General features: G+C 42.7%; 1 non-coding gene across 1 annotated transcript; it reads left to right on the top strand.

Annotated features, from left to right (window-relative positions):
- Window positions 1-24040: 24040 nt before the first annotated feature.
- On the top strand, window positions 24041-24112 carry TRNAW-CCA (transfer RNA tryptophan (anticodon CCA)). Its single transcript has one exon. It is a non-coding gene; the product is annotated as a tRNA-Trp (tRNA).
- The last annotated feature ends 233 nt before the right edge of the window (window positions 24113-24345 follow it).

Genomic DNA, 24345 nt, shown 5'->3' with positions numbered 1-24345 from the left:
TACAGAGGGCAGGAGAACAGCCATCTTGAGTGGCCTGACCATACCAACAATGAAGTAATAAAATTTTGAATTCACTACCCTAAATAAAATATTGTATTGATTTTACTTATTTATTTTTACCTTTTTTAATATGGCTACTAGAGAATACAAAATTACACCTATGGTTCACATCCTCTTTCTACTGAATTCCTATACCTACCTGGCCATTTGAATCACCTAAGAAGCTTTTCCAAAAGAGAGATTCCAGTCTCTGGCAATCCTGACTTAGTAGGTCTTTATGGGGGTCTTAAAGTCTATTTTTATGATGCTTTCCAGGTTATTCAATGACTGTGATCATCCCAGTTTGAGATAATGGTCCCTATATTACCCAGGGCTTCCCTTTATTGCAACAATGGCCAACCCTCAATATGTATCACAATCACACAGGTAGATTTGAAATATAAAATATAAACCTAACTTGCCCTGGGTAGAGACTAAGCACTTTTATTTTTTTTTTTAAAGAAACTCCCAGGTGATTCTCAAGTGTAGCTGAGGGTGGAAACCACTGCTCTACCCTAGGACTTACTACATACACTGAGGTTTCCACTGCACTTCTCTGATTCCTTCAGTAGACTATGAGCTCTCTGAAGGCATCTACTTTGTCACTGTATCTGTTATGCCTACAGCAGAGGCCCCAGGAGTGGCCAAATGAATCCTATATTATTCGACACATTGGCAATGGCTTTTCTGTCCTGGCTGGGTTCGTTTCTACCTCTGGCTGTGATGCTGCTTATTCTTTGACTCCATGTCCCTTTTCTGAGCAGCTGGCAGCCCCAGCTTCCTGCCTCCCTCCAGGTTTTGCCCAGCAGTGAGGAGTGGGCTCCGCTGACTGTTGTCCCATGACTCCACTATTCTCACCACCACCCCCTGTTTTTCTAAAGGTGGAAGAAAAAGAAAGGGCAGATGACAACATTATCCTTGGTCACCTCTGATTTGAGTGCCAGGCCCATGACTCAGCACACCAGGACAGAGAGCAGCGTGTTCAGCGGCCAAAGCACGAGGCCAGGGGCAGAAGGTCTGTGTGCGAGGCCTAGCTCTGCCACTGACTGTCTTGGGAGTCCAGTATCCCTTCTCTGATCCGAATTATTCATCAATGATTGGGTGGGGCAGATTGACAAGGGAAAGTTCCACGTTCACTATGATAATGTGATTTATTTGGAACCACTGTACTTTCAACTCTCCAACTCTAACAAAAACCCAAGAAGCTTCTATGCTCAGGCAACGAGCTGACAAGGGGGAAATGCCTTTTGCTCAAGTTCTGCTTCAAAACCGCAGCCTTAGCATTTCAATTGTGATATACCTGCTTTCCTCTGAGAACTTCCCAAACCTCTTTTCTCCCACATTGGTTTCTCAGACCTCAGCCAAGCTGTGCACAAATGTTCAGGGAATGTATCTGCTTTCTTGGGAAGCAGTCATTGGAGACTCAACATCAGCTCAGCTTATAGAGGCTGTCTAATTAATGACCAGAATGCTGATTCTCTTTGAAAAATATTTTAGAATGAACATTTCACCACCCCATTGTTGCCTTGGATAAGTAGATGAATTGGAGAAACAAACAAATGAATAAAAAAAATCACTGAAAAGCTTTAAAATAACAGTCTAAACAGCAGGGGCCTGGTTTTCTAGATTTGAAGTAGGGGATTTAATTGTAATCCTGAAAGAATAAAGTAGCTGATTCAAGCACTTATGTTATAAAGACTTTCCTGCTACTATTCAAAGCTGTGGCAAAAATAATAATATATGATTTCAAATTATTTTGAGTCGCTGCGTGTGTAACTGACAAGGAAGGAAGGAAATTGTGTATCTTTTGTTAACTAAGAAATTACCTTTCTTCTCAAAATTCTCTGAGAAATCAGAGGACAGGACACTAACCGAGTGATTCTGATTGGAACAGAAACCTCTGAGCTACTTTGTAAAATTACTTTTCTTTTTTTCTTTTTCTGCCAAAGGGGTAAATCTTTTTCCAGATGAATGAGTGGGTAATTGAAAATATGATAGGATTACAGAAGACAATAAAAATAAATGTAATTTTAAAAGGCCAAAGATCATCTCTGACTTGTACATAAATAATGAAGCTACGTGAGGTGAGTCATGAGAAGCAAGTCTCTTCACTATGAACTTGGCATATTGATGGGGGAGCTGGGCACTTCCAGGGACAGGTGACATAAACACAAACAGATGAGACCCAGGCCTAATTAATTTTCAGTGTGGAGCCTAATGAGTGAGGCTGTATGCTAATAAATGGCCACATTTAGGCGGCCATGGTATGGCTGTGTTAAACTAGGAAGCCCAACATATTGACAAACACAAGCATAGTGTGTGTGTCCTAGAAATGGCTCAAAACATACATTGAACATCTGCTATATGCCAAGTCCTGGCCTAGAGACTCTTTTAAATTAATTAATTATTTTAAAAATATATTTATTTGGCTGTGCCAGGTCTCAGTTGAGACATGTGAAATCTTCAGTTGCAACATGCAAACTCTTAGTTGTGGCATGTGAGGTCTAGTAGCTCAGACAGTCAAGAATCTGCCTGCAGTATGGGAGACTTGGCTCCAATTTCCGGGTCAGGAATATCCCCAGGAGACAGGAATGTCTACCCTCTCCAGTATTCTTGCCTGGAGAATGCTGTGGACAGAGCAGCCTGGCAGACTACAGTCCATGGGGTTGCAAAAAGTCGGACACAACTCAGCGACTAAGCACACACATATTATCATCGAATCCTGTCACGCAGATTTTCTTTTTCTCATTTTGTACAAAGAGAAACCAAGGCTTGGGGAAGTTTGGAGAAACCCATCTTTGTAGTGCCACTGCCATAAGGGTAACTTTCCTGAGACCCACTTCCAGGTTTGGAGGGCCCAATGCACACCTTCTTCCCCTCAGCAATACTGAAATTTCTGAGACATGTGTTTACAGTTTTGAAAATGGGAGCATTGACAGGGGGAAGGAAGATGTAATAGAATGGGTTCTGGGGGGAGAAAGTGGGTTGTATTTGGGTCTATGTTTGCTTTGGGCCTGAAAGAAAGGAAAGATACGAAATCGCTATTGAGGGAGCTCTGCAGGTGTCAGACAGTTATCAGACAGGTGGGGCTCCCTGGTGGCTCAGACTGTAAAGAATCTGCCTGCAATGCAAAAAATCTGGGTTCAATCCCCGGGTTGGGAAGATCCCCTGGAGAAAGGAATGGCTACCCACTGCAGTATTCTGGCCTGGAGAATTCCATGGACAGAGAAGCCTGGGAAGTGACAGTCCTTGGGGCCACAAAGAGTTTGGACATGACTGAGTGACTAGCACTTTCTCTTACAGGTGTCGGACACTATTCCAGGGATGCCTGACAACCACAATCTTATGAAGGAGTCCCATAACAACAGATGCGCTAGATACTGCTATTTTCTGGCTGGCCTCAGAGAAATTAAATAACTTTCCTAAGGTTGCCCAGCTCTCAAAGAGTAGAGATGGGATCAGATTCCAATGGAAATGCATAAGAACAAGCACATGGAGACGAAGCAGAGTGTGTCCCAGGGCAGGAGATGTTGTGTGCAAGGCACAGATAAGTGGAAGTGTCCAGAGCCTATTTGGAAATAGTCTCATATTATTAATAAGTTAGCTAAGATCCAAGGAGGTACAATCACTTTCCCAAGTGGAAAAATGTATATGATGGAATAGGATAATATCTAAGAAAGTGCTTGAGGCAGCAGCTGGCTCTCTGGAAGTTTAATAAATGTTTGCTCTTTTCCTTTTTCCTGAAGTCACTCAGTACAGAACAGAGCCAGGTCTCAAATCCAAGTCAAACCCCAAAGGAAATCCTTCTAATGCTATGTGATGTGAAAGGGGATAGTGTATATTCTGAGTCTGTGTACAGAGGCCACACCGGCCCCTGGATGCTACCTGAAGAGGAGGAGAGAAACTCTCACCAGGAGGCAGGATGTGAGGATGGTTGGAAGGATGAGGAGCTTACTAGGTGGGCCACATGGTAAAAGTAAGGGCTCTCCAAGCAGAGGAAACGGGACAGACAAAAGCCAAGAGACCAAAGAGAGTTGGAGCTTAAAGTAGTAAGAAGGGAGGAGAAGGCTGTGGCTGGGAAAGCAGATAGCAGTTAGGACTGAAGAGCTTTGTGTGCTCTGCAGAGACCCTGGGTTTACCTGGGAGTGACTTGAGACCATGAGAGTCCCTCAAACAGGACAAGCTAAGAACGCTTAGGTTTTCATTACAAATGGTCATGGGGTAAATCATCGCTGTTTGTGGTAGCCAGCTTCCAAGCCCCTAGTCTCAGGGACGTCTGCCTCTTAGTATTCATACCCCTTTGTAATCCCTCCCACAGGGTATCAGGGTCAGCCCAAGTGACAGTAGGATGTGCCATAGAGATGGCATGTCACTTCTGACATTACATTATATATATACATATATATATATATATTCCCATGGACAGAGGAGCCTGGTAGGCTACAGTCCTTGGGTTCGCAAATAGTCGGACACAACAGAGTGACTTCATATATATATATCTTTTTTAGATTCTTTTCTACTATGGGTTATTATAAAATGTTGACTATAATTTTCTATGCTATACAGTAGGTCCTTGTTGATTATCTGTTTTATATATAGTTCACTTCAGTTCAGTTCAGTCACTCAGTTGTGTCTGACTCTTTGCAACCCCATGAATCGCAGCACTCCAGGCCTCCCTGTCCATCACCAACTCTGGAGTTCACTCAAACTCACGTCCATCGAGTCCGTGATGCCATCCAGCCATCTCATCCTCGGTCGTCCCCTTCTCCTCCTGCCCCCAATCCCTCCCAGCATCAGAGTCTTTTCCAATGAGTCAACTCTTTGCATGAGGTGGCCAAAGTACTGGAGTTTCAGCTTCAGCATCATTCCTTCCAAAGAAATCCCAGGGCTGATCTCCTTCAGAATGGACTGGTTGGATCTCCTTGCAGTCCAAGGGACTCTCAAGAGTCTTCTCCAACACCACAGTTCAAAAGCATCAATTCTTTGGCACTCAGCCTTCTTCACAGTCCAACTCTCACATCTACACATGACCACAGGAAAAACCATAGCCTTGACTAGACAGACCTTAGTCGGCAAAGTAATGTCTCTGCTTTTGAATATGCTATCTAGGTTGGTCATAACTTTTCTTCCAAGGAGTAAGTGTCTTTTAATTTCATCATCTGCAGTGATTTTGGAGTCCCCAAAAATAAAGTCTGATACTGTTTCCACTGTTTCCCCATCTGTTTCCCATGAAGTGATGGGACCAGATGCCATGATCTTTGTTTTCTGAATGTTGAGCTTTAAGCCAACTTTTTCACTCTCCTCTTTCACTTTCATCAAGAGGCTTTTTAGTTCCTCTTCACTTTCTGCCATAAGAGTGGTGTCATCTGCATATCTGAGGTTATTGATATTTCTTCCGGCAATCTTGATTCCAGTTTGTGTTTCTTCCAGTCCAGCTCTTCTCATGTACTCTGCACAGAAGTTAAATAAGCAGGTTGACAATATACAGCCTTGACGTACTCCTTTTCCTATTTGGAACCAGTCTGCTGTTCCATGTCAGGTTCTAACTGTTGCTTCCTGACCTGCATACAGATTTCTCAAGAGGCAGGTCAGGTGGTCTGGTATTCCCATCTCTCTCAGAATTTTCCACAGTTTATTGTGATCCACGCAGGCAAAGTCTTTGGCAGGGTCAATAAAGCAGAAATAGACGTTTTATATACGCTGCTACTGCTCCTAAGTCGCTTCAGTCGTGTCTGACTCTGTGTGACCCCATGGACGGCAGCCCACCAGGCTCCTCCGTCCCTGGGATTCTCCAGGCAAGAAATCCCAAGCTCCTAATTTACTCCACCCTCCCAGGTTTCCCCTTTGGTAACCATACGTTTGTTTTCTATGTCTGTGAGTCTATTTCTGTTGTGTAAATAAGTCCATTTGTCTCTTTCTTTTAGATTCCACATTAAGTGATATCTTGTGATATCTGTCTTTCTTTTGAATAATTTTATTTATTTACTTACTTTTGGCTGTGCAGGTCTTCGTTGTGCGTGGGCTTTTCTCTAGTTGTGCGTGGGCTTCTCACTGCCTCTCCTGTTGTGAAGCTAATCAGTAGTTGCGGCTCCAGGCTCTAGAGCACAGGCTCAATACTTGTAGGGCACAGGCCCAGCTGCCCCGCAGCATGTGGGATCCTCCTGGATCAGGGATTGACTCCGTGTCTCCCACATTGGCAGGCAGACTCCCCACCACTGAGCCAGCAGGGAAGCCTGATACTGGTCTCTCTTTTCCTGACTTGCTTCACTTGGTGTGATAGCCTTAGTCCACCCATGTCATTGCAAATGGCAGTATTGCATTCTTTTCAACGGTGAGCGGTAAGGAATTTCTCAAACCCCTGCTGTGTGCCAGGGACTGAGCTGTATAGTGGATGGCACACCCTCCCTTATAAGATCCAAGATGAATTAAACCCTGCCCCTGCCTCCTGTTTTCCTCATGGGAAAAACAGGCATATACAAAACTAAGGTAAAATGTTGTCAAGTGTGACAGAGTTAGAACTAAACACAAAATCATATGGTAACAATGAGAAAGCAACCATTGACTCCTGTGTATTAAAAGACCTGGAGAAGTTTCCTCAGAGAAGGGGACTTTGTATTTGGGCCAAGTGGCACTGGACTAAGGGTAGAAAGAGCAGCATCCCTGAGTAGAGGGAACCCTAGGAGAAACGATGTAGGAACACAAAACCGCTAAGTATATTTTCGAAACTGTTAATGTTTACCGCTACAATCAGAAGAGCATAAACCTAACTGATAGAAGTAGAAGGATATAACCAATGCAAGGGAACGTGCATTTCTGTGTGACTAATCATTAGCTTTAATAATCAGTCATCTGCAGCAAGATAGATATACCTAGAGATTATCATACTAAATGAATACTAAGTGATATAAGTCAGAGAAAGACAAATGTCATATGATATGACTTATATGCAGAATCTAAAATAAATTTATATGAATGCACTTATTTACAAAACAGAAACAGACTCAAAGGCTTCAAAAATAAATTTATGGTTACCAAGTGGGAACTATGGCAGTAGGGGGGGCTACATTAGGAGTTTGGGATTAACATATACACAGTGGTGGTGGTGGTGGTGGTTTAGTTGCTAAGTCGTGTCTGGCTCTTGCAATGCCATGGACTGTAGCCCACCAGGCCCCTCTGTCCACGGGATTTCCCAGGCAAGAACACTGGAGTGGGTTGCCATTTCCTTCTCCAGGGGATTTTGCCACTAGCATATATAAAATAGATAACCAAAAAGGATATTTGTATAGCATGGGAACTCTACTTAATATTCTGTAATAACCTTTATGGAAAAAGAATTTGAAAAGGAATGGATATAAATATGAAGCACTTTACTGTACACCTGAAACTAACAGACCATTGTAAATCAACTATACTCCAATATAAAATAAAAAAAGGATCAGATTAGCAACTTAACATTTTAATCTTATGGCATTTTAGTGTTTTCATAACAGAATAGTAGGCACTTTGCTAGTCCCCTTCCAATACATGATTTCATTTAACTTGCACAATTTGTTAATCCCCACTCCTCAGATAAGAAGATTAAAGGGTAATGAAGTTAAGTAATTTGCACTAGTGATGATGGGTGGATGTTAAGTCCAGGCCTGTTGGAGGCCCCTTCACTTTCTGATTTCTGGTTTGTCTTTTTCTCAGATTATTGCAAGAGCCTCCCAATTAGCCTTCCTGCTTCCACTCATCCCTCCCCTCCATTCTCTTCCCACATAGCAGCCAGAGTGGTCCTTGTAAAATATACATCTAATGATTCCACTTCTCTCCTCAAACCTTCCATCATTCTCTCTCTCTTGGAATGACATCCAAGGCACTTGGCCCTGTGGGATTTAGCTCCTGACCACTCTCTGATCCCACCCCTGGTTCTCCATACCCTCACACATGATGCTTTTGCATGGAATGTTCCTGTCCAGGTAACTTTCTCTTCTTACACTCCTGTCTCTAACTGAACTTCCTCAATGACTCATTCTAATGTAGACCACTCCTTAAGCCCTAGTTCTCCAGTCCTTCTGTCCTCTTACTCTGCCTGATTTCCTCCATTGCACATATTAACCTGATATCAGATTCTTTTATTTCTTTACTTGTTTGCAATCTGTCTCTCTTCACTAGAATGTAAGCTCCCTTAGGGCAACAAGTTTTATCTGTATTGCTAATGACTACCTAGGTGACCAGCATATCCCAGTTCTCCTGGGACATTACTGGTTTTAAAATTGAAAGGCTCACATCTTGAGAACTCCCTTCAGTCTTGGGCAAACAAACCAGCATGATTGGTCATCCTCCTGCTATTCCCTTTCAAACGTTGGGCTCAAAGCCCTGGGTGATCCAGCCTCTCTGACCAGCATCTCTGGTACCCACCCAAACCAGAACAAATACATGCTAATTATTCATTTGGTCTCCTCCTTTGGAAACCTTCTTCAAATCTTCTGATAAAAATCCATAGCTGTCTGCTCTTGGTTCCCACCTCATGTTATGCATATCTTCATTTAACTCATAGTTTACCTTCTAGTTGGTTCAAGAATGTAATGACCTCTTGGTCATTTACCAGGACTATATACTTCTGGAGGAGATGAGCTACACTTTTGTGTCCCTAGAATACTTTGTAAACAATGGATATTAAAAAAAAAATACTTGTCAAATGAATATTTGTATAACCTGATGAAGACTCCACAGTGAAACTTCCATGTCAAAGGCATCATTCTCCACTAACAGAACCATCAGTGGAGGTGTACAGCTCAGAGCACAGCAAAAGGTGTGTTCACAGCAAGGGAATGGACCAGGCTGGGAGTTGAGTGCAGGCAAGTGTGTGTATGTGTGTACCTGTGTGTGTGCTTGTGTTATGTGCATGTGTATGTGTTTGGAGAAAAGGTGGCAGGTATGGGGAGAGGGGAAGAAGATGATAAGACTGAGAAGCAGAAGCGAAGATGACCAAAGAAATCATGGAAACAAGAAAAGATTGAGCAAACAATTTAAGATGGTTCTATGACTACGGTTAAGGGTGTTTACTAAAGCGCTGTGTGTAAGACTGGACATGTGAAAAATATTTAAGAGAATGTATGTGTTGACATAGAAAGGTATGCACCATGCATTTTCGGTAACAAAATGATACATGGTGTGGTATCTGTCACTGTGGTTACAATCACAGTTCTGGAGTCTAACTATTCCAATACCAACTCCTTCACTTTCCAGTCTTGAAATCTTAGGCAAGACATCAAATCTCTGAGCCTTAGTTTCCTCATCTGTAAAATGCAGATAATAATAGTTTCCCTTCATGGGATGTTTTAAGGATTAACTGATTTGACATGGCTACAGATGCTACATATTGTTATGTTATTATCACTATAGAAGTCTACTGAGAGAGTATATGTGTGTGTTTTAAAAAAACAGAATGTAAGCTTATCAGTATTAATATGATTGTGAATAGTTTTCAAATTTTACCTTTATGCATATCTGTAAGTTCTAATTTCTCCAACAAATGTGAATTAATAGTATAGTTATGTGTAAAAGATGACAATAAATGGAACAAGTAAAAGGAACTGGGGTAGGTATCAGGATTTGGAGTACAAAGCCAGGAAACAGAAGAATCAGAACAGGGACCAAGAGATAAAGGGTGTGTGAAGGCAAGGGGGAAGGAACGCAGTTAAGGTCAAGGCTGGAGGCAGCCAGACACCCACACCTGGCTTCTCTGAGCTTTCTCTGGGAGGGCAGATCACAAAAGTAAGGACAGAATAGGACCGAGTTGTTGAAATGCAGCATCCTCTCTGAAACATTAGCCATGCATATCGGATACCAAGGATTGTTTGAACTGACTCAACAATCTGTTTCTATAATCTGGGTTAATTTCTGATGAATTAATTTTTCAAAGAGTACCTGAAATTTGAAGCTTCTTTTTATTTGAATCTCATACTACTAAACTGAGATACTTAATTCCTCTAAAAGAAAATTTTTTCAAGAAAGAGTTTGGCTTACTGCAGTAACTCCATTTACAGAATAAAGTGTCAGTTGCAGAGCTGATTTCCTGCCAAGATAGTAGCTACTGAGGATTCTGGGTAAAGCCCACAGCTGATGTTACCAAAGCACAATGGACTCACTTCATCTGGGTCTGCTCAGAAGAACTCTGGAGAAGACTTGACTTTCACCACTGTGAATGCATTTGCTTTTCAACAAATATGCACATAAAAATATACAGAAGCTAAATGCAATGTGGTATCCTGGAATGAATTCTGGGAACAGAACAAGGACATGAGTGGAAAACTCGGCGAAAGCTAAAATAAAGTCTATCGTTGAGTTTTGAAAAAGGTACCATGGTTGTGTAAGATGTTAACATCAGGGTAGACCTAGGGAAGGACATATGGGAATTCTCTGTACTATCTTCACATTTCTGAAAATCTAAAATTATCCAAAATTGAAAGCTTATTTAGACACATCTGGGAAGAAATAGAACTACAGCAGCGATGATTTGAGTTCCTCTTCCGAGCTCAGTCTTTCCCTACACTGTTTCAGCTGATCCTGTGATGTTAGCTGCTAGCTAGTCCCCTCCAAGCTCTCTCACATCAGCAGTCTCCTCTAATGCCTCACCAGTACCTCTTCCCAAAGCATGTCAAATCCTCTCATCTGGTCCCCCTGGCTCCACCATCTCCAGCATCTCCCATACACCCTCCCAGAAGAATCAGATTCATAGCTGATCTTCTTACTCACAGCTCTGCAACCTGCTTCATCTCCCCAATGGACAGAGCAGGGTTTCTCAAACTCAGTACCATCAGAATTTTAGATTAGATCATTCTCTTTTATGGGGGGCAGTCCTGTACATGGCAGGATATTTAGCAGCATCTTTGGCCTCTCCCCGCTAGACACCAGTCGTGACTACCAAAATGTTTCAAGACATTACCAAATGTCCCCTTGTGTGAGCAACATCACCCTAGCTGAGGACCACTGTCCTAGAGAATGAGGTCTCATTCCTTAGTCTGGTGTTCCAAGGCTTCCTGCTATTCCAGTTTTTAACTTTATTCATTCACCTTACCTCCCTCCCATGATAATGATCTTACCCTTTCTTGGACATTTTGTTTACACTCTTGAATCTTTGCTTTTATCTCTTGGGGAATTCTGTCTCCCTATTAAGAAAATCAACCCCAATCCAGTTGCCAGCACACACATACACACAACTCTGTTAATGAATGAATGAAGAAAAAACAGAAAAATACTTTTGGTCCATCTATCTGCAACCATGTAATATACCATTATGGACTTCCCCGGTGGCTCAGTGGTGAAGAATCTGCCTGCCAATGCAGGTGACACAGAAAACACCGGTTTGATCCCTGAGTTGGAAAGACCCCTGGAGAAGGAAATGACAACCCATTTCAGTATTCTTACCTAGGAAATCCCATGGACAGAGGACCCTAGCAGGCTACAGTCCATGGGGTTGCGAAAGAGTCGAACACGATTTAGCAACTACACAACAAAATGCAGCATTGTCTCCTGAAGCATAATTTCTTTCTATTCTTTTCTTCTCCCATTGTCTTCTATCTGTGCTGATCTGTTGTACACTATGTGTGTACATCATAGTTGTATTCATTGTTATTTATGCATCCGTCTGTCTCTCTCTCTCTTCCTTCATCAGACTGTGAGCTTATAGGATATTAATAAGTACTCAATGTTAACTTGGTGTTTATTGTATTCTAGGTTCTGTGGCAAATTACTTAAAAATATCATCTTACTTATTCCCCACAACCACACTCTGTGACAGTTATTATTATTATCATCTCATTTTATAGATGAGGAATTTTAAGCTCAGTGAATTTAAGTTATTTTTTCAAGGTCACACATCTAGAAGGTGGCAGAGCTGAAATTTAAATTTAAATCACATAGCAGAGCTAATGTTCTAAACCTCACACTAAGGAACCGTTTTGTCATGTTTTTTTTTTAAACTGATCTTTCTAACTTCTATTGTACCAAAAGCAGAGCTTTTATTTTTAACTTAAAAAACACTCATTTATTTTTAATTGAAAGGTAATTGCTTTACAGTATTGTGTTGGTTTCTGCCAAACATCAACATAAATCAGCCATAGGTATATATATGTCCCCTCCCTCTAAACCTCCCTCCCACCTGCCTCCTCACCCCACCCCTCGAGGGGTTTCAGAGCCCCAGTTTGAGTTCCAAACAGCAGAGCTTTTTACATATGGAATTTGTACAATAAAGGCCTTGTTTTTCAGTTGTGAAATCTAATTCCATCCAAGTAAAGTCATAAGCAAATCCCATCTTTGGATTTTCTAGTCTTTCACGAGGACAGTCTACACAAGTCACTCTATTATGTGATGAGGACTCAGCAGAATTTTCTTTTCAAAAGTCTAGGACAGAATCTTCCTTCCTTTGCAACTTGGCCAACCAGCTTGGATGTTTCCATGTAGTGCTTGAGCCTGGTTCAGGCTTTGCCCAAGAGCCAAGGGTCTCCATCACTGGGTCCACTGGATGGATTTTAGACTGAGGCAGTTTTAGACTTAGTATATGAAGGTTTTCTAGCTTTCTTCTTCTCAGCAATAATAGCTAATATTAACATGCATATTTATTATGTGCTACGCTCTATCTTAAGTGCCTCATGGGCATTAATTTATTGATGTTTATCCTCACAATAGCCCAGTGACTTAGATGCTATCATTTTCCCATGTTACTACTGAGGAAACAGATACAAAGAGCTTAAATAATATGCCCAAGTGATGTGACTCCAGAGCCTACATCCTTAACCAGTATCTTATATTGACATTCAAAGACATAGAAATTGGTAAACTACTGAGAATCCTGTGACTGAAGGTATTCAAATAGAGGTTAAAAATTTTAATATTATGGATATTGCAGAGAATATCCCTTCATTGCCTGTGTTCCTACATCACTTTGTTTGGATTATTACAACAGCAGTCGTCATCACCTATAAGACATAGTCATTAAAGAGCCTGGCATTTTTTCCCCTGCAACTGTGAATTTCTTTGGTACAAGAAATAGGTCTTGGCTTTGAATCGACAACATCTTCCACTATGTCTGAGATGTCATAGGTTTACAATAGGGATTTGTTGAGTTTGTTGGCTAACTCAGGGCTTGAGCACAGAGGTCTGCAAAGGAAGTTATAAAGAATGGATTGCATTCGTGAATTCCTCTAGGCCAAAGGCACTTTGCTCTCTAGCGCTTTACTTGGCAAGTATGATGATATCATCTATTGCTTTCCTAGTCCTGAAGGTCAGATGGCATGACTCCCGGAGTGGTTCTCTAGGTGGTCTCTAGACAGGCCCTGAGCCCATCAAGGACAATCTTTAAGAGCCTGATAAATCAAGTTATAATGACTCAACTACGCTCAGTCAGTTGAATCTCTTGAATAGCTAAATATACTAATACATCTTTTGGAGGGAAGACATCGGATGTGCAATGGGACAGATAATAGACCTTTTTTCAGGTCAGCATGAATGAGAGCAAGAGCAAGGCTTTAAAATATCTATTAACTTTTGGTAATTCTTCCTAATTCAAAGAAGGAACAAAGAAAGAATTTATGAAATGGAATTTAAGCAGAAATGAGATTTACAGTGGGTGGTTCTCAGTACCAGATACCAAAAAAAAAAAAAAGTTATGGGAGTTCTGCAGGTGTTAGGAAGTAGGCAGGACCACTCTTTCTTGCTGGGGAAGGCTTTGGAGGGGCGCATTCTCAGGCTGGCCAAGACTGACACCTAAGGAGCAGTCCCCTCTAAGAACAGATAAATGCTAGATGCTAGGCAGACTCGGCAGGCTTTGAAGACCTGAAGACCTGATGCAGATTCTCAAGCGCCTAATCAGCTGTAAGATTTGTGCCAGTTTGTCCTAGAAAATGAAGATAATAGCATCATTTTCAAAGGCACTTGAGAGGATTTGTGTGAATATTGAGAAAACAGGATCACAGGCCACCTACAAAGTGGTGGATGGAAAATGGCAAACTAGCTCTCATGGGGCCACACCACCAGTGCAGGGATGCTGTTAACAGGACTCTAACATGGACGAGGAGTGGGGTTAGAGCAGCTCGGACACAGGATTCTTTCATTCCACACCATTTGTGGCTAACTTACTATTCCAACTGTATCTCTCATTATAGCCATAAACCTTCTATAAGGACTTACCATTCTCCACTGAGAGCACCGTTAGGCTTTTTGACATACCATTTAACCACCCATCCCTCTCATCTACCTAATAATAGCAGGAGTCCTAACACAAGTCTCTTAGTCTATCTGCCTACATCAGTCTGTCATCTATCAACTTATCTGTCTGCCTAACCAGCCCAGCCAGCCAGCCATCTATCATCTACCCATCCATCCAGGCCATCTATCTCACCTATCTTTCATTTCAGCTCTTCTCCACAACTTTATCCTTACTTCCCCTGCCTGCATCTCTCCTTCTGAACTCCCCAAGGGGCATTTCTTTCTTGCTGTTTAACATAAACTGTCCTTTATTTTTTTAAATTAAATTCATTTATTTTTAACTGAAGAATAATCATTTTACAGTATCATATTGGTTTCTGCCAAACATCAACATGAATCAGCCATAGGTATTATTTTTAAGTGTCTAGTAAGCTGTTATGAAAGCACAAAACTTAGTATTTTGTCTTAGGCATTATTATATGCCTCACAGGGGTTTAAAGTGAGGTACAGAAAAGAAAGTGAGTAACATTTACAAAGCACTTACTTGGTACCAAGAAATGTACAAGGTACTTTACATACATCAGTTCACAGAATCTTTGGGAACAACTCTGAAAGATTCCATTAGTCTCATTTTACAGTTGAAGAATCTGAAACTCAGAGAGGTTAAATGTTTTTTCCAAAGTCATATACAGTGGTAGAGCTGAATGCAGTTATCCTAAGATGGTGTCTTTTCAGCACATCACACTCTCCCTATCAACAGTAGGAATAGCAACTCTGTCCTAACCTGCATGCCACCAGCATTCATTACCTTCCCTGAGCACTGTGGGAATGAGTCCAGAGGGTGTGCATCCGTTTGTCATCCTTGATCTCTACCACATGGTAAATATGAACTGTTTTCCCTACCATTTCATCCTTACCTCATGAAAATGTCTATAAACTTGGCTGGAAAGACCGAACCAGGATGCCAGCCTCTCCCTTGGTGAGAGTCCTGCCCTTCTGTGACTACTGGTTCTGTGGCACAGAGAAGGTACATGATAATAATGATGATGCATGAATAAATGAATGAATGATTAAGTGCATTACAAGGAGGCTGAACTGAGTCTAACATATTCAGATTCATTGCAGTCTTCAAAGAAATGAAAATGGAGAAGGAGCAAACAGAGTTCAGGCTACATGGCAGACCACTTGAGCTCCCCTCTCTTAGAGTGAGGACACAGGGGCCACTCGAGAGAAAGACAGACCTGAGATCCCACTGCCACCCGAGCCATCATTCTGTATGCAAATGTGAGCCTGTCATTTAAAGAACTCTGCTCCTGAACTCCTTAGGGCCTCCCAGCTCAGACTCAAGCCTCCAGGAGTCTGCATAAGTGGTATGAGCTGGGAGGAAACACCATCTTCTTGATGGATTAATTTATAGGTAAAAAGTGGCAGAGAAGTGATTGCCAGGAACTTCATTCCCCAAGATTTGAAACAGTCACTACTAATTATTAACCAGGGGGCCAAATGCTGAGGTCATGTTCCAAAGCAGAGGCTGGACTAGCAATGAATAACTTCCTTTAGCAGAAAAAATATGTTACACTGTCAAACAAAGAGTGCACAGGGGAGACACAGAGAAGTTGAGAAGACTCACTGAAGCTTCTTCCAGGCACTCCCCTCCCACCTTCCCGCAGTGGATCTGAGTCATTAAGGCAGGGCTGCTATAACCTGGCTTCACAATGGATGCTGCCACAGACAGCATGGGTTGGAAGAGATCTTTCTCACAATTAAGACATCCCCAAATTAACTTAGCTTCTTCTGAAGTACCTGCCATGGATCCATTTTCATTCTTGAAAACTCAGCTTAGGGTTAACTTAAAAATCCAACCAAGGTTAACAAAAATTCGCCCAGCACCCACTCCGTGGTACGCACCTTGCTTAACACTGGAGATGCAGAATGAACAAGACAGGATTCCTACTTCACTGAACTAGCTGTCCAGGAGGACAGGCAAGAAAAGAAATAATTAAAAGGCAGTAAGCTGGATGTGGTGGTGGTAGAGGAGAATGCTGATGCTTTAACAGTATTAGGGAAGGGCTTCTAGCGCCCTTTAGGGGGAGTTTGGTTATAGGTCTTGGAAGACAGAATTGGTAAGAAATGTACTGGAGAACAAGTGAGTTTCAGATGGGAAGGAATAACATTCCAGATAGAGAAGTCAGTGTGAGTAAAGGCATGGCCTTGGGAACCAGAGTTTGGGGTACAGGACACTTCCATCAGGTCACTTTTATGAGGGAGCCACTCTGAACGATCAGGGTGGAGAGTGATGAGACTGGAGACTCAGGGAGGTGACAAGTTGCAGGTGGTCCCACTTGGCTGATGCACAGGTCATTTAGAGCCCTAAAAGGTTTTACATAGGGAAGTTAAGCATTCAGATTAATGCTCATTCATAGAGGCACAATGGAGGAAGGTTTGGAGATGGTGAAATGGAGGAAGGAGAATTGCTCTGTGATGATAATCTAGGAAACAGACAATAAAGTCATTTATTAGAGATTGAGAGGAGGTGATACACTCAGGATAGATTAGCGGGGCTGACTGTACTATATGAGGCCTGTGGAGTAAGGGAGAGGGAGGAGTCTGGGACGATTTCAAATTTGAGCTTGGATACAGGGTAGCTGATGCTGTTGTCTGTTGAAATAGAGATGAAGCTGGTAGGGCCAGGACAATGTCGAGGGTCGGGATAAAGAGCTGAGGTCTGGTTCTCTAAAATGCTTGTGGCTCATTAATGTGGAGGTGTCCAACAGATTGTTAAGACTTGGAAGACAGACTTCAGAGTTTTTCATGGAAAAGAAAAGGGGCGGGACTTGAAAGAATGTGTGAATGAGCTTAATCTGAGGAAACACAAACAGTGATAAGAGCGATGGGAGCAGGAGCCCATTCAGTAAAAATAAAAGAAAAAGCAACCACAAAGAAGCAGGACTGCTAGGAAAACAACTGACGAGCCAGTGCCCTCCACAGAGCCATGGGTCTAGGGGGTTCCAGAAGGAGGGAGAACCCAGGGTCAAATGCAGCAAGTGCAAGGTGAGGACTGCGGGTGCTCCCTGGGGCTGGAGCAGAGTCCGCTCAGGATCCACACAATGGAAGCCAGAGGGCAGGGGTGCCAGGCCATGATGGGAGGGTCATAGGAGGGGCAGGGGCACAGATCTTGGCTGAGAAGGGCAGGAGGGAGAGAGAGCAGCCACTCACAGAGGCAAATGTCCAAAGAGAGATATCACTTCTTGTTTATTCAGGATAAAGAGACCTGAGCACATTTATAGGCTGAGAGGTAACAGCTAGTAGAGAAGGAAGGGGTTAAAGAAAAACTGAAAGAGGAGATATTTGATGGAGTGAAGTCCTAAGGAGGTTGAGAGGGGAAAGGAGTGAGAGTCAGGGGAAGAACGGCCTCCAACAGGGAAAACTCCTCTTCTTCTGAGCTGCAGGAGAGGAGGTGAGAAGCCTGTAAAATCCAGGCAGAATTCTCTTCCTTGGAGAAGTGTATAAAACATCTGTGGGACAAACATGGCCCCTCCTCACTCAGCAGCCTTGTGAGCTGGGAAAATCCGCTTCCCCAGCCTTGTTCTTACCTGTGATGAGGTTGATGGCACCTCCCTGGCTGGTGATCAGTGCATCAGATTAAGTATGTGAAGCATTTAGCACAGTCCTGCCACATAATAAGTACTCAATAATCAACATGTTTGTCCTGTTTTTAATCATTGATTTTATCATTATACCGTTTGGTTATCAATGCAATAAGCTTTTGGTGCAGTGGCAAAGAATCTGTGTGTCCACGCAGAAGATGCAAGAGACTCAGGTTTGATCCCTGTGTCGGGAAGATTCCCTGGAGTACGAAATGGCAACCCAATCCAGTATTCTGGCCTGGAAAACTCCACGGAGAGAGGAGCCTGGCTTTGGGGGACTACAGTCCATGGGGTCATAAAGAGTTGGACACAATTGAGCAAACAGGCATTCACAAGATTTTGTGGTTTCCTAACCTGCACACCTAACCATCATTGCCATTGTTAACATTTATAAAAGTGTTTTGAATGGCAAATAACTTTCTTAAACTCTTGGAACAAAATTGTTTTCTTAAGTAAGGACTGTATCCTATGGAATATAGTATATATTTATATAATCTGACATATATGTGTTACATACATAGGCATATTTATTCATGTATTATGCATATATAATACACATTATTGCATGCATATAATATATTATACATTAAAGCATACATAAAAGAGTACTGAGGTATTTTCTTGTCATTTTTTTCTAGCTTTTTCAGTCTTAAAAGTTTGGGTTTTTTAAACAAGACACTACCTTACAAGAATTCTGACAGTGTTCCTCTTGAGCTTATTTTAAAACTGATTCTGAGAAGCTTCTAGAAAGGCTTGTCAAAATGGAACTTATTAGAATGTGGAAACTCACCGAAGAGGTTACTTGTCAGAGCGGAGCATTTTGTGTAGCTGGTTTCACCTCATTCTGCGGAGTCACAGCATTATGGGTGGGTTGGGCTAGATCCAGATTACATTTACATAAAACACTCCTGGCAGAAGCCTTCGATCTTTGACATCTTTTTTCTTTTTCCTTTTGCTTCTTTCTCCTTTTGCTTCCTTCCTCCCTCCCCCATAACCCTTCCACCTTCCCTCCTTCCCTTTCTTTCAAGAGCAAATAAAAAATATAGATTGTAGCACTGTACTCTTGGAAATTAAACAGCAAACATCAGTAATCACATCTGAATAAGTCTTCAGAGGTGACAGAGCTCATTCATTTCACAAGTTGCTGATCACTGGTCAGCAATGGGCATCTTTCTCTGACCTGCATTCAAGTGCTGTATGCACTCCAGGCTCAAGGACCAGAAAAGACACGTTTCTTTCTCTTAGGAGATCCTCACTGACAGGAGCCCTGGGATTTAGGGCATGGCTTGTCCAGAGTACAGTGCTAATAAAGGTGGGGTTTACAGCTTGAATTAGGCTGTCTGAGTCCAAGTGCAGTGCCATTTCCCATATGGCTGTGCTGATCCTTAATGAGAAACAAGGTCTTTTCAATGGGATTTACAAATGTTGGCAAGCAGGGTATGAAATCTATTTTCTCAACTAAGAATATTCTCTTTCATTCTTTTACATTCTACTTAGAAATGAGCTCTGTCCTCATTTCCACTCTCAGTTAAGCTGTTTGGTTTGTCTACCAGCTACTTAACTATATATTTTGAGCTATGACGTCTTGGTTACAAGTCCCACGCTTTTATTGGGGGTGGGGGTGGTGGGGATTCCAACACAAATTGAAAAGGGATAACATGCAGAACAAGGTAGGTAAGAATAAAGTTTTACTGTAACTGAACAGCAGGAAGAGAAGTAGCTTAGAGTAATCCAGCCCTCACTGCTAGCCCACCACCTCTGGTGTCTTGATCACCAACCATTTTACAGATGGCAAAACTGAGGTCTGTGTACACAGTCTTCTGCTTGTACGTAAGTTGCATACAACATGGCCTGGAAGCCAGTAGTTTAGAAATGAGTTAACAATGCATAGAAATGGCATAAATCAGTTGTTTTAAATTGTATTTATGCTGGGAATTTGAGGGAAGTACGTTAAAGTCTTTCTAGAAAATTACAGCAGTTGAGTTTACAGTCCTCCTCCCAGCTGGAAAAGTATGTTTGGGCTGGAAGATGACAAACAAATGTCTGTTCCTAGTTTTCAAGGTGATAAAGACACTATTGTTAAGTTGCTAAGTCATGTCTGACAATTTGCGACCCCATGGACTGTATCCCGCCAAATTCCTCTGTTCGTGGGACTTCCCAGGCAAGAATACTGGAGTGGGTTGTCATTTCCTTCTCCAGAGGATCTTCCCAACCCAGGGATCAAACCTGTGTCTCTTGCCTTGGCAGGGTGGATTCTTTACCCCCCGAGCCACTGGGAAAACACCAAATAAAGGCAGTAAATGATGGAAAACACTCTGATTACAAGTGCTGAGCAAAATTTGAGGACAAAATTGAGGTTATATAATTTTCCCAAAACACAAAGGGGAAGCAAACAGAAAACAGCATTGCTAAAGGGAATCAGTGACTTTGGTTTTAGCTTAAGGAGCTATGTGACCTGGGGAAGAGCCTCACCCCTCAAACCCTTGCCTTCTTCTTCAGTGTCAAAGAGCAGCCAAACTCTGCTCTTTGTACCCCCATAGGATCATTTGGAGAATCAAGTAAATTATCACATGGAAACTACTTTGAAAAATATAGTTAGAATCGAGTGAATTATCACATGGAAACTACTGTGGAAAATAGAGTTTTCAGTGCTAAAGGACGGTTCTTATGTTTCTAGAATGTGAAGTCCATGGCAAATCTGAGAGGTGAAAGGAGTCTTGAGTGAGTTGATAACCTCTAGGCTGCTTTTGTCTTCTCATCTGTAAAACGAGAATAATCGTATTTCCCTCTTAGAGTTGCACTAAGGATTGGATGAAACAATCTTTATGAAGTGCCCAGCGCAAACATGTACTCAATTTGTAGTACGTGTAGCCCCTGGAGTGTGGGCTCTAGGGCCAGAAGGCCTGGGTTCAAATCCTACTCTGTTACTTAGCCATTTCTTGGCCTCACCTCCCTGCATACCAGGGGTAACAGTGTCACCTCCCTCACAGGATTATTGTGAGGACCAAAGCAGTCAGTCTGTGTAAATGCTTTGTGCCTGGCATCTAAGAATCCCTCAATAAATGAGAGCTTTTACATAAGGAGATTTATTATAATTAATTTTTATTAGTGACTGCACACTAAGGCTCAGTAAGAATCCTCAAATATCAGTATTTTCAGACTTGAATAAAATCTAAAGGGGGCAGAAACCACCCCCCTCCCCAGGGCCCACATCGCAGTTTGCTCTCTAGCACTCGGAGGGCATATAATTGCTCCTGAACAAACACCCCCTATCTCCGAGTTTGGACATCAATGGACTCGAAACACACATTAGGGTAATCTCTTAACCATGTCCTATAAATATTCATTGTGGTTTAAACCCTTGTCACAATGAAGGAGCCCAACAACAAGTCCTTGGGCTGATAAGTCTCCCTGTCTCAGAGCAGCCAAGGAGGGGGCGGGGTGGGATGCTGCAGGAAGGAGCCAGGGCCTCACCTGGATGGGCTCAGCCCATCCTCCCAGCCCCTGCCCCCACCTGCCTCTGCCACTCACAGTCCTCCCTCTCCTCCCACAGGGAGCTCAGACTCGGTCAGTTAGCCTCCCCAGATCCTGGCATAGTTTGCTCTACAAAGGCTTGTTGAATAAATGAGGATGTCTTAGTGGAATGACTGAATGAGCTCTCTCTACTTGACTCTCTGAATGAGTCAAATAGTTCTCTTTTACTACTGGGATGGGGAACAGAATATTTCTTGGCTCAGATGTGAGCCACCCGGAGTGTTCAGTAATGATCAGAAACAAAGACAGGGGTGATTCTGGAAGGACAAGAAACTGGAGTTCTCAGAAACCTCTATTGTAATATCCTAAGGGGTCTTCCAAACTTGGTTCTCACTCTGGTGGATTCTGATATTCAGGGTGAAGAGGACCCAGAAGCAGAGGTACCCGTGGAAAAAGCCATGCTTGCAATCTGGTAGGAAAAACCCTTTCATTTCCTGAAGACCCCAGCCAGTGCCTGGGGCAGGGGATGGAGAGGGTGTGATTGGAGGATTAGCAGGAGGCACGCAGATGGGGAGCATGACTGAGCATCTGTCAGGGCTGCCGCTCCACGGAACGTGAACCAGGGCAGGCCCTGCGCTAGGAGGCTGGAAAGCTCAGTAACAAGCATTACGGAATCCCTTTTTGGTGCCACAAACTAAATGCTGTTTATACACTGTCTCATTTAATCCTCATACTCACTGAACCTCCATATTATAAGTAAGGAAAATAACTTCAAAGAGGTTAAGCATCATTCTTAGATCACATAGCTTCAAACAAAGATTCAAATGCAGGTTCATTTGATTTCAAAGGCCATGAGATTTTTCAGGACCCTTTGTTCCTCTCCAGGCTTGTGTCCTGGGTAATCAGGATAAGTAGGCTTTAGGAGGAGAGGCTGTAGTGGGCTTGATAGTCCAGGCAGGTATCTGTCTAGACTAGAGCCCCAGCTTCAAGGTAACAAAACAGCTATATCCTAGCTGCTTGTGGGGTCTTCCTATCAGGTCCCGTCTGGTGGGTTGGCTTGGCTCAGGGACTGGGCTCAGTTGAATCCACAGGTGACAGGAATCAGGGACAAATACACAGCACCTGGAAACCCAATTATGCACCCCTGGGCTGAGGACTGGTAGGGAGGGTCTGCCATTCTTGTTTCCTGGCTGCTTTGTTCATTCTCTACCTCCTCATCCATAAGAAGATACCTCATTGGGAAGAAGGAGGGAGAGGGCATAGATGAATGACAGTCTGCCAGGTATCTCCTCCCTATATTTGCGCAGACAAAGGAAGCTGATGGCCTCATCACTGGGTCTCCCCCATACAATCACAAGTGGATGGCAGAGAACGGGGAGCAGGTGAAGGGGGCAGGAAGGGCCTTGCAAATGGATCTGTGATATTATGCAAATTTCTTACCCTTTCTGGGCTTCAGGCAATCTGTAAAAATGAGTTACTAACATAAATGAAAATAAAACTCTGTGACTCTGAGGAGGCAACGTAAATGTTGAACTGTATTAATAGCACCTTGAAACTGATAATAGGAATCCCATGTGCTAAGTTGCTTTAGTCTTGTCCAACTCTTTGCAACCCCATGGACAGTGGCCCACCAGACTCCCCTGTCCATAGGATTCTCTAGGCAAGAATACTGGAGTGGGTTGCCGTGCCCTCCTCCAAGGGATCTTCCCTGCCCGGAGATCAAACCCATGTCTCTTACGTCTTTTGTGTTGGGAGGTGGGTTCTTTACCAGTAGCACCACCTGGGAAGCCCAATATATCTAGTTAGTTTGCAAAATGCTTTCAGATACACTGCCCTGGCTACAATAATTTGGGTGGTGCTATTCAATCCCATTATATGGACAGGAAAACCAGGATACATTTTGTTCAAGGTCACAGGTTGAAAAGAGATGAACCTGGATGTCGGGCATTGGTGTCACATGATGTAGACGATGTGTATGGAGTCATATATAGCCACAGGCTAAGAAAGTTTCAATAAAAACAAAAACGTTGTGATGTGTTTCTTCGTCTGCCGTAGAAATGAAGAAGCAGAGCTGTAGAGGCTAAGCAACTGGCACAAATTCCTTCTCTTCAGGCTGTGAGTCTGTTTCTGTTTTGTAAATAAGTTCATTTGCATGACTTGTTTGTAAAGATTCTGCGTATATGATATCATATGATATTTCTCTTTCTCCGTCTGACTTCACTCAGTATAACAGCCTCTGCGTCCACCCATGTTGTGGCAAATGGCGTTATCTCATTCTTTTTCATGGTTGAGTAATATTCCAGTATATACGTTACCAGAGAGGAAGGGTGGGAGAGAGGACTAGGTAGGGAGTTGGGAATTGACATGTAAATACTGCTATATATCAAATGGATAACAAGGACCTACTGTATACCACAGGGAATTCTGCTCAATGTTGTGTAACAATGTAACTGGGAAAAGAATTTGAAAATAAACAGATGATAATATTGCTATATGTATAACCAAATCACTTTGTTGTACAACTGAAACTAGCGTAACACTTAATCAACTATAGGCCACTCTAAAATAAAAAGTTAGAAACAAGAAATAAGAGCACAGAATAGAGTAGTTTAGCTGAAATATGAACTCAAGACTGCCCAACCCCCAAAGCCTTATCTTTATATTCCTGCCCCAGGCGGAAGATTGTGTCTTCCCTGGTGGCTCAGAGGTTAAAGCGTCTGCCTCCAATGCGGGAGACCCAGGTTCGATCCCTGGGTCGGGAAGATCCCCTGGAGAAGGAAATGGCAATCCACTCCAGTATTCTTGCCTGGACAATCCCATGGATGGAGAAGCCTAGTAGGTTACAGTCCACGGGGTCGCAGAGTCAGACACGACTGAACGACTTCACCTTATCTTACTTCACCTTACCAGGCGACAGATTGTTATTCTTTAACTCGACAAGTCATTATTGAGTTATTATTTTATGTTCCAAACTCTGATCAAAACACTGGGGGGA

Source organism: Budorcas taxicolor, chromosome 3 (assembly GCF_023091745.1).
Source record: "Budorcas taxicolor isolate Tak-1 chromosome 3, Takin1.1, whole genome shotgun sequence".
Classification (NCBI taxonomy): Eukaryota; Metazoa; Chordata; class Mammalia; order Artiodactyla; family Bovidae; genus Budorcas; species Budorcas taxicolor.
The sequence above is the reverse complement of the archived record's forward strand: the minus strand, read 5'-3'. Positions and strand labels throughout refer to the sequence as shown.